Raw genomic sequence first — 6,472 nt, 5'->3', positions numbered from 1 at the left:
CCCAGGCCTTGTAGGTCACGGTAAGAAGTTAGATCTTCATGCCAAGAGCAATGGGAATGGGATATTTTAAGAACACATGTGTCATGTGTAGTCGATGCATATTAACCTTAAACTTGTAAAACATTGTTTCATTGTTGGAGCTTCAGTCTATCTCTATTTGACTTAGCGACTTAAATGTTTTACATGCAATGTCTCATTTTATCTTGAAATCAGATTTACAAAATGATTATATTACTATTGTTATTATTATCATCGTTTTATTAGTATTTTAACATGAGAATTCTGAGGCACAAAGAAAGTTTACACACTGGTAAGTAGCTAAACTCAGATTAGAACTTGAGTGTGCTTAATTCATTGAGATATAACATTTTATATTATGGTATTTTACAAACTCCATGGGTATAGCTTTCATAAAAAGCCTACTGCATTATTATTTTCTGTAATTTATAATGCCTTTTTACATACTTATTTGATCTTGATAGAAAGCTTATGAGTTGTTATTATCTATTTTATGGATAAGGAAATGGGAAGTCAGTAATGACAAATGCCTTATTCAAAGCCACAGAGGTATTAGTTTATGGGCCAGAGTTTACAACCCAAGTCTTGCTATCTTGACACAAAGTTTAAAGGCAAAGTTAATTTTCCAAGTTCAGTCAGTTGTTTAAAGAGCTTTTGAAATGTAGTTTTAGAGTTTCCATTCAGAAAAAGCCAGGCAATAATAAATGTTTCTGCTTGGAATTTGATGTCTTAGTAGAATAAGATTTTTATGAGGGTATATTCAGGTACATTTTGACTGCATTTAAAAAAAAACTGAGATGTAATTAACATATAACATGTGTTGCAAGTACACAACATAATGATTTGATATATGTGTGTATTGCAAAATGACCAATGCAATAAGTCTAGTTAAATCCATCTAGTTAACTTTTATGTGTACAAAGTTACAAATTTTTTTCTTGTGATGCGAACTTTTAAGATCTATTCTCTTAGCAACTTTCAAATACACGTACAACACAGTATTATTAACTATAGTCACCATTACATCCTCAGGACTTGTTTTATAACTAGAAGTTTGTACCATTTGACCACCTTTACCAGGCTGGAGGTGGGGGATGAGTAGGCATGGGGGGCATAAAATGGGAGAAGATGGGCTCTGCATTAAAACAAAATCTAAATGGAAGCTGTCTGGTACTTCACACTGAGCAGAATGAGACTTGTATCCAAAACTCGTATATTTTCAACAGTCTTTATGCTCTTTAGATGAAAGCTATAACCACATAAACATTGTCATGTTTCATTTTCTTTGTGAGAATTTAGCAGTGAGCCTCACTGCAGGAGCTAAAGGCTATTTTTTAGACCACAGATTCTCCCTGGACTTTGACAATGATCCGTGAATGTTATTATTTGGCAGTTTCATAAGATCCTTTCTTCCTCTTAAGAATGGACTATCCACATAATTCCCTTCCTATTAAGGGACCTATTAAAATTGGGCTCACCTGGAGAAAATTTCAGAGCTTGATCTAACTTACTTTAGGTAATTTCTCATTTTTCCATAAAAATTTATGAGTCAACCTCAGATTTTTTTTTTTTTAACTTTTTCTTTTTTTGGCTGTGGGTCTTTGTTGCTGCTCATGGGCTTTCTCTAGTTGTGGCGAGCGGGGACTACTCTTCGTTGTGGTGCGCGGGCTTCTCATTGTGATGGCTTCTCTCTTTTTTTTTTTTAAAGAGTAGAATAAATTTTTATTATACATCATTTTTATTTTTAAAAAAACTTTACCTTCATAGAATACATTTTTACATTAGAGATTCCCACAGTGGGAAAACAACAACTTATTACTTATAATTTTATATTTGTGGACAGATTATTTTAGGACAAGTAAAATAAACACATTTGAGGATTAAGTCTCCATTTAGAACCAGTAACAATTTGAAACATCTATAAAGGGACCTCTTCCCTCCATGAAACTTATCTATATTCAGAAACTCTCCAGGCTCTTCTTCCTAGGATTTAGAAATCAGTAATGTGAAATATCAGCATTTCTAATTTTCAAATCTCCCTAGGACACGTAACCATCAGTAACTGGTATCGACTGAACAGAGGGGGGGGATGTTTACAAAAACAAAACACTGCCTAATTTTCTGCAAAGTCTTTACTTATGAATTAACAGTTGTTCCCTTTCTCCATCATTCTAGGACAAATATAGAAGTTTGATCAAATATTGAGAGTAATAAAGCTGAATTCCCTTTAAGAGTCTGATAAATTAACAGGCAAAGGCTCATATATAATGTTTAGTTATACTGTGAGTCTTCTGAGAAGCTGTGAGACACCACATTAACTCTCCAGAATACAAAGCTCAGTCTCACAATTTCTTGGATACAATTTCTCTCAAATCTTTCTTCAAAGATTAAACTCTAAAAATAACCGGCTGATTAGGAGAAGAGGTTTATCAGCGGACTAATCTGTTACTTCCTTCTTATTATGAGTTGAAATGGCATGACAGAGCAGAGGCAAGGAGGTGTACAATCAATTCTTTTTTTTTTTTAAAGATTCAGAATTACTCTTTTATTTTATTTATTTATTTTTGGCTGCATTGTGTCTTCGTTGCTGTGCACAGGTTTTCTCTAGTTGTGGCGAGCGGGGGCTACTCTTCGTTGCGGTGCGCAGGCCTTTCACTGCGGTGGCTTCTCTTGTTGCGGAGCACGGGATCTAGGTCCGCGGGCTTCAGTAGTTGTGGCTCGCGGGCTCTAGAGTGCAGGGTCAGTAGTTGGGGCGATCGGGCTTGGTTGCTCCGCGGCCTGTGGGATCTTCCCGGACCAGGGCTTGAACCTGTGTCCCCTGCGTTGGCAGGCGGATTCTTAACTACTGTGCCACCAGGGAAGCCCAATGTACAATCACTTCTCAAGGTGTTAAGTCTAAAGGGTCAGAGCTTCCACAGCATAGCCACAGCTTTGCAGATACCCACATCATGATAGTTGAAATAACAAAGCCCAACAAAGGTGAACGCCGAGAGCACCAAAAAGCCTGCCTTGGCAGCTTTCTGCAACGCAGCCCCTCGAACATAGTCAGTAACAACTTGTCCAATGCCCCAGTGACTATGAAGAGTGAGGTCTGCAGCCAGAGAGTAGTCCACCACAGAGCAAGGATTCAAATAAGCAGCTGGAATTAGGCCCAGGAGCAAAACACTGACAACCCTCTCACCAGTCCAGTGGAGAGATGCAGCCTTGGAACCAGAATGCTGGCTGGGTGACAGGTGAATGTGCTGTATTCCACAGCATCCTGGGGTTGATCAGTCCTGGAGAAATGCTGAGACATGAGCCAGTCTGACCACTGGGGTTCGGAGGAAGAGAGCTCGCCCACCTCTGGCACCGCAAAGGGCACTCAGCCTCCAGAGAGTCGCCATGTTGCTCGGAAAGGCCTGTGGTGGCTTCTCTTGTTGTGGCGCACGGGCTCTAGGCACACAAGCTTCAGTAGTTGCGGTGCACAGGCTCAGTAGTTGTGGCTCACGGGCTCTAGAGCACAGGCTCAGTAGTTGTAGTGCACAGGCTTAGTTGCTCCGCGGCATGTGGGATCTTCCCGGACCAGGGATCCAACCCGTGTCCTCTGCATTGACAGGCGGATTCTTAAACAGTGCGCCACCAGGGAAGCCCTAAACTTTCTTATTTTGAGATATTTGGGGGTTTATGGAAGAGCTGCAAAGACAATACAGGGAGTTCTCATATTTCTCTTCACCAGCTTCCCTTAATGTTAACATCTTACATGACCAGTGTACATTTAGCAAGATGAAGAAATCAACATTGGTACAATACTATTAACTAAACTCCAGATTTTATTTGGACTTTGCCAGTTTTTCCAATAATCTCCTTTTTAAAAAAATCTGTTCTAGGATCCAATCCAGATTCCATTTTGTATTTAGAACATAGTTAATGCACAGACATGAGCTCTACAATGTAACCCCAGTTCTAGCCCAGAAAATGTAATTTTTGTCTTGGAATATCCTAACATCACCCCTCCCATAAAATTCATCCTGAGCTTGATTCCAAGCTTATACCTCTCTTAAGACTCAAATCAAGAATCACCACCTCTCAGGAAACCTTTCTTTTGGAAACTCAATGCCATCTCTCTCTATATAGAGTTACTTGGCTTTTAGGAATATATTCTATATGATCAGCCATTTAACATTACCTTTAGAGATTTTTTTGTATGTGTAATGTAAGTAGAAAAACAATAAAATGCATATCTGTACAGGAGAAGATCATTGTGGCACATTGGATGCTCCAGGCTTTTTAAGGTCTATATATACTCTAAATAGGAATATGGTAGGACAGTTTGGTTACAAAACTGTTTTGTATTATTTTTGAAGTGGTGAGAATAAATAATGAATGTCAGCCTGTAAGTATTACTGGTTCTGCCTTATTTGGGCAAAAAAAAAAATGTATTAAAACATAATTGTAGACTACACAGTCATAATTAATCACTTTTGTTTTTGTTTGTTTGGAATTTTTAAGATCTAAATTCATGTTGTTCAAACTATGACTTGGAATCACTGGGTGAGTATTTTGGCATTGCCAAAAAAGTTTGAAAACTGCAGCTCTAAATAATTTGTTTACATATATGGTTAGAAGTGTATCAAAATGGGTAAATATGTAAACATCAGTGCTTCAAACAATCTTTGCTTTATTTATTTATTTATTGAAGTAGAGTTGATTTGCAGTGCTGTGCCAATCTCTGCTTTTACACATAGAGACATTCTTTTTCATATTCTTTTCCATCATGGTTTATCACAGGAGATTGGATATAGTTCCCTGTGCTATAATAGCACCTTGTTTATCCATTCTAAATGTAATAGTTTGCATCTCCCAACCCCAGACTCTCACTCCATCCCTCTCTCTTCCCTCCTCCCCCTTGGCAACCACAAGTCTGTTCTCTATGTCTATTTCTTTTTATTTTTTTTATTTTTTTGGCGGTACGCGGGCCTCTCACTGTTGTGGCCTCTCCCGTTGCGGAGCACAGGCTCCGGATGCGCAGGCTCAGCGGCCATGGCTCACGGGCCCAGCCGCTCCACTGCATGTGGGATCTTCCCGGACCAGGGCACGAACCCATGTCCCCTGCATCGGCAGGCGGACTCTCAACCACTGCGCCACCAGGGAAGCCCTGACTGTTTCTGTTTTGTAGATAGGTTCGTTTGTGCCATATTTTAGATTCCACATATAAGTGATATCATATGGTATTTGTCTTTCTTTTTCTGACTTACTTCACTTAGCACGATAATCTCTAGTTGTATCCATGTTGCTGCAAATGGCATTATTTTGTTCTTTTTTATGGTTGAGTAGTATTCCATAAACAATCTTTATTTAGAACTTAAATACTTTATGTTTTCTTTTTTAGCTAAAACTCCCAAATGTGCTATAATACAAGTTGGTTTAGGTAATCTACTTTATATAATTAGACAGTGTAGGTCCTCATTTCTCCAGTTATACTTTATTGTTCTGTCCCCAAGAAAATGAAGTATATAAGAATTAGTTTTTTAGCTACATCCATCTTTTTGACTTGCAACATTTAATATTTTGAGTAGTTTGTTAAAATTGTAGAAAGCCGTAGAATGTAACACAGTAGAACCCAGAAACAGGCCTGTACACATGGGATAACCTGACAGATCTACATTCCCCCAAACTTTATGTTCAAATTTAATCCCCAGTGTGATGGCATTTGGAGGTGGCACCTTTGGGAAGAAATTGGGTCATGAAGGTGGAGCCCTTGTGAATGGGATTAGTGCCCTTATAAAAAGAAGCCAAGAGCTGGCTTATTCTTTTTCTGTCACTGTGAGGATACAATGAAAAGTTGGCTGTCTGCAACTCAAAAGAGGGCTTTCACCAGAACCAGCCATGCTGATGCCATAATCTTGGGCTTTCAGCTTCTAGAAGTATGAGAAGTAAATACCACTTGATGGTATTTTATTATAGCAGCCTGAGTTGACTAAGGCACTAACTCATGAGAAAGGTGACAGTGGGAAAAGGCTAGTATTTTCAGAAACAATACTGAGACAGCTATACATGTGGCAAATTAGAATCTTGACTTCTAACTCACATTGCACACATAAATAAGTTCCAGACTGTAGCGATAACTATGGATTGTAGATATAATTGTGGAGGGTAAATACAACTTTGAGAAGGAAATGGAAAAATAGCTTCTTAACTTTGGGGTTGAGAATGATTTCTTATTCGATATACAAAAGTACTGAATATAAAGGAAAAGAAAGAGATAAATTGGATGAGATTGAAATTATGAACTTTAAGAGGTACCACTGAAAGAATGAAAAGGTATATCCCAGTGATTTTTTAAAAAAAGGTAAATAAGATGCTGCTTCCTCCAATGGTTTTCCATCTCCTTTAGAAAAAAATCAAAATTCCTTCCTATCTGAGAAGACACCATGTGATCTGGTCTCCACCCACCCTCCTTCCTTAACTGTGCTCC

General features: G+C 38.4%; 1 pseudogene; it reads right to left on the bottom strand.

Annotated features, from left to right (window-relative positions):
• Positions 1 to 2,898: 2,898 nt before the first annotated feature.
• On the bottom strand, positions 2,899 to 3,416 carry LOC111173600 (succinate dehydrogenase [ubiquinone] cytochrome b small subunit, mitochondrial pseudogene; annotated as a pseudogene).
• Between the last annotated feature and the right edge of the window lie 3,056 nt (positions 3,417 to 6,472).

The sequence above is a fragment of the Delphinapterus leucas genome, chromosome 21 (assembly GCF_059928025.1).
Source record: "Delphinapterus leucas isolate spDelLeu-1000000601 "Yukka" chromosome 21, BTC_Dleu_Yukka2, whole genome shotgun sequence".
NCBI classification, from domain to species: Eukaryota; Metazoa; Chordata; class Mammalia; order Artiodactyla; family Monodontidae; genus Delphinapterus; species Delphinapterus leucas.
The sequence above is the reverse complement of the archived record's forward strand: the minus strand, read 5'-3'. Positions and strand labels throughout refer to the sequence as shown.